This window comes from Hetaerina americana, unplaced genomic scaffold (assembly GCF_022747635.1).
Source record: "Hetaerina americana unplaced genomic scaffold, ioHetAmer1.1.p SCAF_2, whole genome shotgun sequence".
Taxonomy (NCBI): domain Eukaryota; kingdom Metazoa; phylum Arthropoda; class Insecta; order Odonata; family Calopterygidae; genus Hetaerina; species Hetaerina americana.
In genome coordinates, this window is record NW_027286763.1 from 37,431,356 (window position 1) to 37,444,910 (window position 13,555).

A 13,555-nucleotide genomic window follows, 5' to 3' on the forward strand; every position below is an offset into this window, starting at 1 on the left:
TTGGAAAATTTTATACTCTTCCTCTTGTGTTCGGATTTACATTTTTTCTTTCTTTATCATAGATTACGGATATACAGTTAAAAGTTTAAAACATTTTCAACAATAATATGATCTGGGAAAGAAAATGTTCGAATTATTTTACATTGCCAGAGATCATCGTAAAAATAAAATTTTCTTCAGTGGAACTTTGATAATATTAATATAATTGAGTAATAGATCGTGTGCATGGAACTGGCTGAAAATGAAGCTCCATATTCACTAGTTCCACTTACATTACTTCCCAGTGCATTGGAAAATCTCTTTATTTAGCAAGTACGGTGCAGATCGCAGTCGATATTATTTTCTATGGATTTGTTTATACGTTAATAAAAAGATTAAGTTGTGAAATCTCAGGAATGCCGAACGCAGTTCGATTAAAATATGGTGAAGAGTTGAACTATAAATGCGTTTCTTGTTGGTACACATATATGGAACTTCTGCGGAAATAATTTCATGACTTGAGGTGAATTGTAAATTTATAAACAAAATAGTTTATGTGATTTTATTTTCTAATTTTGTTTCAGCCATTATTAATTATTATGATAAACATAAAACAGAATCATTAATAACGTATTATTTTTCCATAATTTTCGCACATATAGTTGAGATATTTGTGTATCTTAATTTATAATTATTTATTTTAACGTTTAGTCTTGGAGTGTTTGAAAACATAAATGATATGAGCACAGAAAGTAGCACCAAGTTAATTCGATTAGTTCTTCTTTTCTTTCTTAAATTCCCGGTTACAAATTTCTCATCAATTATCCTCGATCCAAGTCAATTTCACAAAAACTCCAAGCCTTGACGATCTTTCGTTTTCCCATTTTATACCCGAGTATTTTCATATCGCAGAGTACTTGCCATGGAACCGAATGCTCACGCGAGTTTTCAGTCCTCCTTCGCCTCTCTCCTTCTCTGGCATATCTTCTTCCCGTATTAATTTATCTCTTTCTATTCTTAGTATCAAGTGATCAACTTTCCTCCTCTCTTTTCACTCGTAGCCAAGGAGCCACTTTGTTCTGATGAAAAACTAGTTATGTGTTGTCTTCTTTCGTTACTGAAACAGTTTTCAACAACTTGACCTAATGAAGTAAATCCTTCAATATCATGAAACAAAAAGGACCTCTAGGTATAAATAAAAATAGGTAAAATAGTGTGATTTACACATACGACCCATTTCTGTAGGCATAAAAAAAGGGAAAGAATCAAAATATTGCTTAAAGCTACGTATATATATATATATATATATATATATATATATATATATATATATATATATATATATATATATATATATATGCATATGTATACATCTAATGTATATATAATATGATATATGTGTACATATATATAATATGTAATATTATATATACATATATATTATGACCTTAAGAAGGCCTAGCTGAAGGCGAGAGCTCACACTATCCTGAGTGCCCTTTTACGTGTTTTCTTTGTACAATTATATGTTCTGTTCTATTACACCGTCCAAGTATTACATATATATATGAATATATATATGAAAAGTATTACATATATATATTAATATATATATGAAAAGTATTACATATATATATGAATATATTGCAATACTTGGACATATACACACACATTCAAACACGAAATCCCGCCAAACGACGGACAAATACTCATTTTTATAGAAACAGATATAACGAAAAGGGATAGGAACACACAAAGGACAAACACAGGAGAAATGGGGAATTCGGAATCAGGCAGATCACGAGTGAAAAAATATTTCCTAGACCGGGATTTGAACTCCGGATCTTTCCACTTGCCGGGCGGAGGCTCTTAACCACTTGAGCTATCCAGGAAACGTACTTTATACTGAGATCTGCAATGATTTATGCAACACAAAAATTTAAAGAATTTTTATATTTCGGTGGTCTCAGCCACTTTCATACCTTCATTAGAGTATGAGTTACTGCCAGTACCAGTTATTCCTCGTACTCTGATGAGGGTAATAGGATCTACCAAACTAAAGAAGTGAGTTCTTTTAATTTTCTTTTAATCTTTTCTGAAAACATTTTTTAACCTATACATGCGCATGCAGCAAACATTGATGAACGCCATAAAGGTGCTATTTCATTATGAGTGTGTATGTATAATGTTTTTTTCCCTAAATAATATAATATTCCCATTTAGAACTGCTGTAAGGTGCATCATTGTATGTAGAATCTTTTGACATTGGCATGCATAAAATTTTGTATCATCCAAGGAAAATCTCGAATTTCGCTCTACCTATTGTGAATAGTAAGCAATCAAGTGATAGAGAGAGAGAGAGAGGATAAAACAAATTTTGAGAAATTTGTATCCAGAAATAAGGCTCCGTAATTTTCACAGGCCTTTATGCCATAGATAAGTGAGCCTAACCATTTGTATGCGTGAGGCTCGATTTTACCGAAAATAATTTTGAGACACATGTGGCGTTCTCATTTTCGTCCGAATGAAGTAGCTTGCCTTCCTTTCTTCCCGTTGTTTTTTTCCTCATTTCTCTCTTCCCCTCTCCTCAGGGCCCAACAGTCCCCCATTTTCCGCCCTCTAATCCACCCCACCATCGCCTGCCCCCTACTCCCTCTCCGTCCCAATCCGCAATGTTCCTCCAAGTGGCGATCGCTCGAGGGGGCGCCATCTCGGATTGGTTTCCGTGAATGCCACCCGCAATTATTGAGAGCACCGATTCCCCAGGATGCATACACACCCACGCTCCCACCCACCCACCAACACACACACACACACACGTACTGGGCCACAGACAGAGGCGCACATTACGGAGGGAAAGAGAAGCAGCTTTTACTCTCCCAGAGGGCCTTCATTTGCCTCGACCACATTCTCATTTCTCCACCTCAACCCCACTCCGTTTCCACAACGCCTCCCCCACTCCGCCCGCCTTTCCTTCCCTATCCCCCCTCCCACGTCAAATCCACACCCTCCTCCGGATCACTCTTCGCAATCGCGAAAGCTGCTGACCCCCCATACCTCCCACTCGGTACTCCCCTCATCCCCAAGCCCACTCCTGCCCCCTTCCTCTGCCCCCCGAGCGGACCCCGTGGCACTTACTCATGGCTTACTATCCACCGCTCAAGTTTCCGTGCGAATCCATAGAGACCACTTTTACAAGGGATGCACAATCCATCCTCCTCGTCTCCAACTCCCGCCCTCCGGCTCCCCTCACTCGCCCTCTGACAACGGTCAGGCTCCAGGGTCTCCTGGAAGCTTAAAAACTCATAGGAATCCCGGAGGAGAAAATCTATTATCTATCATAAAAAAATCAACACTTTATTTTGCTATATTTGCGTCATTTATCATTTTTTACTGAGCATGGCACTAAATATAAGAATGGAATTGTTTTATATTCGACTGTTGCTATTCTGGTCTTTCCTACTAATCATGATCGTACTGAAAATCTACTGGACACATAATATAAATCTAGGTTTTGATTCGGTATTATTTTCCCGTCCTTTTTACTCCTATTTGTATGTTTTTTCTAAAGCATTACCATGTAAAATTACTTACATCTCTCTGTCTAGTTTGAAGTTGAGTGCTTACGTAAGTTCTTCGTAACCTCTTAAGAAACATTAAGTCAAGTACTGAGTTGTATCGTTTGAAAGAAGAAATTAACGGCGTATTTTACTAATTCGTTGAGTTAAGGATTTCTAGTTCACATAGTATTCCATTTTTAATTAATCAAAACAATTAGCTTGATTTAAAGGAAGCACTTAAGCAACGTCTATAAGCCGCTCTAGGTTTGATATTACTTGATCAGTGCATCATTACTTGGGGCAAGTTTTTGAATTTTACTCATGAAAAAAGTATTCATGAATGTATTTTTTTTAATATATCACCATAATATTTTAGATATTCTTCTTTCTGCCAAGACGTGTGTGAGATTAGTACATCGACGCCGTAGAGTTCACGATTGATAACTTTGTAATACATTTGTGGTTCAGTCTTCGGATCCTCATTCGGTCTCTTATAGATAATGAAGTAACCATGAGACGCTTTAAATTCTTTAATTATATGGTTTTAGATTCCAATTAGGATTTATTTGAATATTTTTTATTATCGAACGTTGATCCCATAGTCTGGCACCTCTGTCAATTTGCGGTCGGATAATGAAATATCGCCAGTTTTCCTCCATTTTTTCCCCTTTAATTTACCGCTTCACCTCTGCACAAATCGTAGTTTTTCAAGGTGGAAAATCTTACTAAATATGTCTATTTATCCTGTTGGGTCCAATCTGAAGACGACACCAAAGTGTTTTATGTAATCAATAATGCACATGTGCATTCTTATGATTGAAAAAAAGGATGTTTTTTCGCGTGTTCCTCTTCTTAAATGACGTTTATTGAAATGTAAATCTGGCACTCATTCAGTTTACTATTAATGAAGATACCTCTCTTTACATTATTGAGAAATCTCTAAGATCTCTACCATTAGTATCGGTATTTCCTACAGGAGGTCCAAACCATTTATAAAATATATTTTTATGGTTTTTATTAAGATAATTAATTGATTTGATTTATATTTGGTTTTTGACAAAATAACATAGGTGACCTATTACGGTCCCATACATTACAATAGAAATTATTTGCAGCTGGGAGTCGAATCACGAATGAATCCCCTTTAAATACGATTGAAACGAATGCCTAAAATTCGTTTTATTTTCTTGTTATGTATAAGCTCCCATGTTCTTGCTGCTAACATCTGATTAGCATGTGGAGATATACGTATTTTCTAAACTATACATTTAGAATACTTTTAATGTAAATTTAATTGAAGTGTGCCCGGAAATGTGTCCTTCATTATTTCCTTAATTCTAAATATGTTATAGGGGTAAACATTCACTCTCACGAATTAATTAAAGGGGCAGCCATGTTCCTGAGATCGGTTTGTACTTGTTGGGAGATATTTATTATATGCTTAAATGTTAGAGTGCGTTAGGTTCGCATATACTTTAGAGTAAAATTTGTATTTGAAAATATACTAGATAAATATATTTCCATTGACATAGAAGTACCTCCACTCAGTATTTAGGAGCACTTTGTAAAATTTCCTCCATTAGGATATTGCCTGCAACCTATCCAATTTAATGACGTGTTAGGTAGGGCCTCTAAAGGGGGTTTACTCCAGTTTGGCAGCATATGAAATTGTTTGTAGGGCTCTATTTTCATATGCTTGGCGCGGTATTAGGCTCCTTGCAAGATTCATCAGGTTTATTTACATTGCAATTCCCTAATGTGCGTCTTCAAGATCATGGGTCTTTCACAAATCTTTGACAAATCCGTAAATTATTTTTCTTGCTAAATAAAAAGTTATAAAAGCAGACGCAGGACAAATTCTCTAGTTTGTTCTGAAAAAATTGTGATGCTTGAATTTTGTTTCACCTGCATGAATTTTTTATTTGATGCGGTGATGCGATTATCCCTTTTGTCTGTAGGCTCTTCAAATTATAGAAGGCTATCGTCAGGATTCATCAATATTATATATTCGTTTTAAATGAATTAATCGGACATTCCTGTCTCTCATTATTCAAACGAAGATTTCATACATGTTTTCAATAATTGAATAGGTGCCTATAGGCACTTCCATCATTAATCATAGATATTCTTTCCAAAGAGGCCAACTTTCTCTAGTGGTATTTTAGACCAAGCGGTTAACCTTGTGAATTAACCTAATGACAAATCACTAGAAATTCTCCAGTTGACTTTCACAACTTCAAAAAGAATTAATGTTATACGTACATATTGAAATACGTGAAATATTTCTCAATTTTTAATGCAATTTCAATACCGGTACCCCAAGAACTTAGATCGGCTATTCTTTTACCGTCGACAGCAGTGTGACAGAAGTGATGATTCAGGGAGAGGACAAATAATTTATGATATACCAGCAATGAATTGCCTGTGACCAATATAAGATGTAACCTACATGGGAAGCTGCTGCAGTTAAGCTGATAGAATGTGGTATATTGTTGTGTGAAATAAATAAATTAATAAGAGAGAAGGGTTAAATACAAAATAAAAATGTGATGTTTCCATTATATAACCATATTATAGAGTGCTTGAATAACACTTTTAAATCAAATCATGAAGAAGCCAATATTTGTTCTATACATAATAAAATAATTGTTAATTCGTAAAAACGATAAACTAACGCAAAATTTAATGATATGGCTTATTTTAGGACAGAAATTCAGATCGAGTATCTGAAAAAATAAAGTAAACATTATTTTTCTCATGTGTAATGCAATTTCGTCTTTTGTATAGTTCATAGTTCTAAGAAATGCAAATTATATAGTAAATGCTGCTAAGAATAATTGAGTAATCAACATCATCATAATTAGAGGTCTCAAATAAACCATAGTAATCAACCTAAAGGTTGGTTTACTTGATAGTGCTAGATATGTAGGCCTCTTCTGAAAGTAAACTCTTCTGAAAAGTGGCAATTAAAATTCACCCATTATGAAAGAGGGACAGTTTCCAATCCGTATGTAGCCTGTAGTTTTACATGAAGATCAAATACACAAAATATTACAGAGTTTGAGTGAATACAGGTATGAGGGTGCTAAAGAGTGTTACCAAGAGTGGAACGCCGAAACTCCGATCAATAGACCATTGATCTACCCAGCTCCCGCAGGTCGACCCTTCAAATCACTCGTCATCTGTTATGGCATTGAATTACCAGAACTATCTTAACAGTCCTATTTTCAGCCCCTGTTATATTAATTAATTTATTTTATTTCTTTGGTGTTTCATTTCAGTTGCGTTTCATTTCAGTAATATGTATGTGTTTGACCTCCCCTGTCAACTACCAACCGTATTTCACGTTTACGCACTTTGATAATCTTATTCTCATTGGAATATGTCTATTTGATGTGCCCCTTTGTGATACTACGTGACTTAGATTTTTCTCTTCCATTATTAGAAGTTAACTATGCTCATTCTGTTAATTTATATTTCATCGTTATTCCTTAGCATCAAGTTTCCACTCCTAATTTGCGTCGTATTTAAGTATCCTCTCGAGTGATGTTTCCTCAAAAAGGTTTGATGGCTCAAGATCTTTCATGCCCCTAGTGTTAGATGAGTTGGCTCTGTTTATGATTAACATTTTTTCAGGGGAAAGGGTTTAATGTCTCGTTTTGCATTTTAGTTATGTGGGAGTTTCCATTAAAATATTGTTAATACTTACACCAATAGAAAGCAGAAGAGGTATCAACTTAAAAATTATACTTATGATATAGCACCATAATATCTAAAGTATAGAACAAATAACGGATAGATTATTACTAGTAGAGATAAACGCAGAACCGACGAGGGAATTGGGAAAAACTAATGAGTATTCTGCAGAAAATAGGAATAGATTGGAGGGAAAGGAGGCTAATCCGCAGCCTGTACGTATCTCAGACTGCTCAGGTGCGGGTGAGAAACGGGGAGTCAGGATGGGCAGTGTTAGGAAGGGGTGTAAGGCAGGGTGGCCCATTATCACCGTTGCTGTTCAACCTGTATGCAGAGGAAATGATCAAAGAGGCATGGGAAGAACTGGAGGTAGGAATGAAAGTGGGCAGGGGATTCGTAAAACCAGTTAGGTTTGCTGATGACCAAACGTTATTGTCAGTCAGCCAAGGGGTTGCAAGCATTGCTGAGTCAATTGGAAATTCAGTGCGACAGGTATGGAATGAGAATCAATATTAATAAAACAAAGTTTATGCGATTCTCTAGAAAGAAAAAGGCTAAGCTAAACATTAAAATAGGGGGGAAAAAACTAGAGCAGGTAGAACAGTTTACGTATCTCGGTAGTGTTTTGGACCAACACGGTCAAAGTAGTAGGGACGTGTGGAGAAGAATTGCGCTAGGCAAAGAGGCTTTCACAAGGAGGAGGGAGTTGATGACAGGGACGTTGAGTAAGGATGCTAAGAAAAGACTCGTAAAAACTTTGATATGGAGCGTAGCTATGTACGGCGCGGAAACGTGGTCATTGAAGCAAGAGGATAGACGTAGACTGGAGGATTTTGAAATGTGGGTGTGGAGAAGAATGGAGAAAGTGAAATGGACATAGAAGAAAACAAACGAGGAAATACTTGGTATGGTGGGCGAAGATAGGGGTTTGTTGGGAGAAACCCTACGGAGGCAGGAAAAGTGGATGAAGGGGGTATTGACCGGTAGCGGGATGTTGAAGACTGTAATTGAGGGGAGAATGTTAGGCAAAAAAGGAAAGGGAAGGAACAGGATAGGGATGTTGGACGAGATGAAGGGAGGAAGAAAGTACTCAGAGCTGAAGAGGGACCTGATGTAGAGTAGGATGTTGTGTTTTGTGAGGGGTCACAAATTATTTAATTAGTAATTATGTCCATCCAAAAACCTACCTTAACCGGTAGATTACGTAATAATAATAATATTTTAAGTGAAATTTTGGTATTGCAATAAGAATGGGTGGAAAATAATATTTTTATATCTTTATTCAACCAAAATATTACAGGATTAAACTTAGGTATTGCTCAATTTGACAAGCAATTTAATTTGTCTGCTGATTTTGGAGATAAACTACAGCGTGAGTCAACTTGAAAACGAAATTCAAGAATAGCGGGCCCATTATTAATATATTTTTTTCAACGAGGTCTTTCAGCTCTCACTCAGGAGCGTGTGCAGGGAAGAGAGGCGTAACTTGATACGCCCCGACATTCCTCCCACCTCCCTCTTTCCCCACGGTTAAATAAATCCAAATTCGCCAGGCTTTTCTCAGCGGTGCCTCAAATGCGACGGAGGTAATTAAAAGACCCACACCTGCCATTCCGTGCAAGTGGTCGTCTCTTCTCCGTTCCCACCCTTCCCCCAATCCCAAGCCTTTTGCCCGTCTTCTTCGGCCCCCGGTCTCACCCCCGACACCCGTCCCCTGTCCCATCCCTTCCCCCGCACGAACCCACGCACAACCTCGAGCGTGGATGGGTGGTTGGGAGCGCGTGGGAGTGAGGGGAAGGGACAAAAGGCCTTTCCGAGGGTGGGGAGACGGAGACGCCGAGAGATGCTGGTCTCTCGTCTCCTCAAACTGCCCTCCCTTCTCACGAGGGAAGAGGAGGAAATGGAGAGGTAGGGTAGGAAGGTAATGGATGGGAGGCGAGAGGAAAGGCTGGGGACTGAAATGGGGTGCCAACCAGGTGGAGGTCATCGTAATTTTGTAGTTGCCAGTCTGATAGCAACGACGACGCCTGGATATCTCTTCATAGGGACGGGACAGTACTACTACTTCATGCGTTCCAGGGAAAATAATTCTATCAGCCTCTCGAGGTAGCTTTACAGATATATTAGAATTACTTAAAAAAATGTACGTTTTGAGGCAAATCACGGGATAGTACACGCAGAGGAAAGAATGTGTCGAAGCATGAACAAATAAATGGATACAATTATAAGGAAAGACCTGTTTTTTTAAATGTGGGTCAATAAAAAATCTTTTGTTTCATTGGGTAGATCAGTAGGCTTCCCATGATAATAATTTCTGATACAGGCTAAATTTTTTTTTTATTATGCTGTTTTAATATATTTTTTCTGCCAATAACCACTTAATCGTCCGTGACATTTTTAGTGTTTTTCCCTCTTATGTAATCGAATATAAGGAAAACATTATCTAAACAGAAATAAGGCGCAAAGTGAAAATAGCTTAATTACCATAGAGTCATTGGCACTAACTTTTTCCCAATTTCAGAATGATGATACTTGAGTGCTGAGCCACGGGTTACATAGTTATCATTTTGGAAATCCTCATATTTTCAGTGAATGATGTAATGTGTTGGCAAAATGGTAGTGAAAAGACAAAGTTCATCTTCAAGATATAGAAGAGTGACTCAATGTGTGTTGGCCACAGTACTGACAGCGGTAAACACTCAAGCAGATGCAATTTACCTTAAAATACACATGGGGCCAACTACCACTTCTATAGACGTGGCAGATAGCTCTCAGGGAGTCAGGGTTCTTCGTTAGACTCGTCGGATTGAGCCTGGGTAGTTTTATTTCATCCCCATGATCTACTTGAACCGCAGCAGACTCTATCTAAACATTGCTTAAAATAATCTTACTTAGCCCGTTGAAACTCCTCTCGGGTTTTCCACCGGGTGAGGGTCTCTACTCAGGCCGACGTTTAGATGCACGGCCCTGGCATTGAAACGTCAGCTAGAATGGAGATTCTCACCCAATGGAGAAAACCCGAGAGGAATTTCTAAACTCAATATCTAGCACCACTTCTTAATCCAACTTACTTAGTCCATTTCTAGTGTTATTAATACCGGACAGAAATGATTACAAAGAGAAGTAATTTATCAAGCTAAATGCTAAAGAAAATTTAAAACTAATTATCCACATTTATCTTTTTCTCTTCTCTTCTACAAGAAGCATTTTAGTTAGTTTTTTTAGGTTAACAAATTATTTTGTCCCCATACTGGTAATCTTTTTCACATTTTTGAAGGATACCCTGGTTGTCTTTCTCATAGAATTATTTCCAATGAATATTCAAGCGAAATTGGAAGTGAATAGATATCCTTGTAGCCTCTGCCGAGGCAATGCCAATATTTATGGCCCAATAGCCCTTAGATGATCCAGTATTATTGAAATCTCTCCATCTACTTACTTGTCTTTCATCATGGATGGGTCCTGTCCTGACTAAATAAACAGTAAATAATTATCAACTTATCCTGTCATCTTTCTGTGGCTCTCAAATCGTTTGGTGTTTTCAAATCTTAGCTAATGAAAATTGTAAGTACAACCCGCACAGAATGCAGGTTTATACACGGTGAGTATGCACAGATACTGCTCTCATCTCGTATTTCGTCGTTGTACCAATGGGTCACCGCCTGTCACAATCGCCCCTTCCGCAATTTAACAATGACCGCTTGATATGGGAGTTTATGGCGTGCAGAACGCGCGCTTCTCTAATTGGGAATCGCTCTGATGTGTTGAGTGGCTTATTTTTATGTCTGCACATTTTACCGATCGCAGTAGCGTCCATTGTTCAGATGACTCGACCGTGGGAAATGGGCTCCCGTACGCATATTTTCTCATATGGTCCCCGTTCCCACTCGGGTCTTCAGATGCAGAAGAAAATGTCTTGTCTTAACTAGATCCTAAGAACTTTCACATGACATTTATTCTAAAAAATACCAGGATATTTGATAAAATGAAAAAATAACTGAAAAGACTTACACTTAATACACCAGAGCGTGTTTCTATCCCTTATTACTGCTGCAAGCCTTCGAGATTGTATTTCGTATTTAATATCTGTGCTATAATTTTACTAATTGTGCCTGTATGTTGCATCTTAATATTTTTTCATATTTATTAATGTTTTCTATCCTTAAGATTTGAATCGAGGCCCCTTTACAGATTCCAAAAAAAACCATGCCGTAATAAACTTTAAAAAGGAGAGCGCGAGTGATTTTTGTGTTTGTTCCAGGAGAGGAATTCATTTTTTCGAAAAGAACCCCAATAACATGCAACTATAGGATTATTGTTTGTGCGATTTTTGTCTATGTGCGTTACCTACTCAAGCTGATCTCTGATGAGGAATAATATTGCCCCGAAAACCACCGGACAAGAAATTCATATACCACCAATTGCCATTGTATTACAGGTCCCTCACGGATTAATCTCTTCTTCTATGAGTTAAATGCAAGTGAAGTCACAAATAGTTTCATGGAAGTCAATCGTATGCTCATCTGACGAAAAAACCCAAGGCTCGAAAGACATACATCACTCGTTTGCCAGTAATTGCTTTATCCCGCCAGTAGATAAAAACGCCTTGGGTCAAGCTGGGAGCGGTGTGATGCCGTGTTATTGGATGGAGGAGGGGTCTTCGGCGAGAGGTTTGGATGGAGTGGGGTTTGGAGTGGGGCGTGACTGCTGACAGGGGCAGTGAAGGGATCGTCTGCCAAGACTGCTAAAGGGACAGCTCACGCGGGTGAGACGAGAGCTTTAATGAGCCCTTAGAAAGTGGACACCCCGGGGGGTGGGGGAAGACGCCCCTATCCGAGCCCGGTCGCCCCCAATCCCTACCCGCCTACCCTGAACCCTTTGGACCCTCGTCACAACACGTACGATGAATATCACACCCGCTGACATGGCCTGTCCTCCACTGCACGCCTTCCTCATACGATTCCACTCCGGCCAATGCTCGGACAGCGCGGACGGAACGATATGCTTCTGAATGCCCTCTTTTCACAAAAAAGAACAGCACCTCGACTCCTCGCTTCCGTGAACCTCCCCGTACCCTTAGTCTCTCCTCCCCCTAACCTGTTCCCAAGATACCGTCCGCTCCTGCCTCCCCCTTTTGGACACCGCCCGATATTTCTTCGTCTCTGGACATCCCCTCTTCCAACGGACCTCTTGCTATCCTCCATAATCTCTTTTGCTATGACCATTTTCGTCAAAAGTTCGCCAAAAACATGACAGGCCTCTCTCATAGGGTATTTTTCATTCCATCTTTGCTCACCGTAGCGCGATATGTATATGAAAAAGGAGGACCCGAGCGTTTTTCTTCGTTCTTGTTTTGACACGTCGTTCATTCGCGTTATTGAGATCGAGAAGGGATGACATACCGGTGGACAATATGCTCCTTTTGAGTGGCCCTTTGAAGGGTGTGAAAAATATGTGGAGAGCTATTTTACTGTCTCAAGAGGGGACATGTTAGTGTGGTCAGATGGTGGGAGCGAAAACAGGAAGTGTTTCCCATTCATTTAGATACATGCAACTTTGGAGCGCTTCTGCTTCCAAGCATATTACAGCCCGAAACATTAAACTTTGCAACATTATTGAATAGTTTGTCCAAAAATAATTGAAATTACGGGCTTAGCAGTGAAAATATTCATGAATGATAGATATGTTACGAAACGAAAATAGTGTCCTTTCTTATTATATAACTAAAAAACGGCCATTAAATTGATTCTAGTGTAAGTATTATAATCAGTTTTTGTTTGAATCAGAACAAAAAGCTGTTATGAGCAGCAAATTTACGTGTTTGTTTGATTCCATTGAATATGGGTTTCTATGCACTTTACATGAAAAAATATGTTGCAGTAAAAATGCAACAATTTCAGAATGTAAAAATCATTTTCCTTGACCGGGTCCCAATCAAGGCAAATGATATTTACACTCTGAATTTGTTGCATTGTAATGCATTTTAGCGCCGTCAAAAGTTGCTGCTGCGACATCTCTCGCAGATTCTTGGAATTACGTTACGATGCTTCAATGTTAAAAGGAATTTTCCTCATAATATATACCAAATTCAATAAACCGGCACAATAATTTTAAGATTGATACTAATGTAGTAAATCATTTTGGCATTAATTTGGTTCTAACTTTTTACCTGAATAAAATGGTATGAAACTGTTTTCGTTTATAAAAACACTGCATTGTTGGGCAGTGATTAATAGCCAACTGTAACTGGCTGATTGTAGAAAAACCTTGTCATAATTATTGGATTTTGTGCTAGAAGCAGTCGGAATGAGCGTCTTCACAAA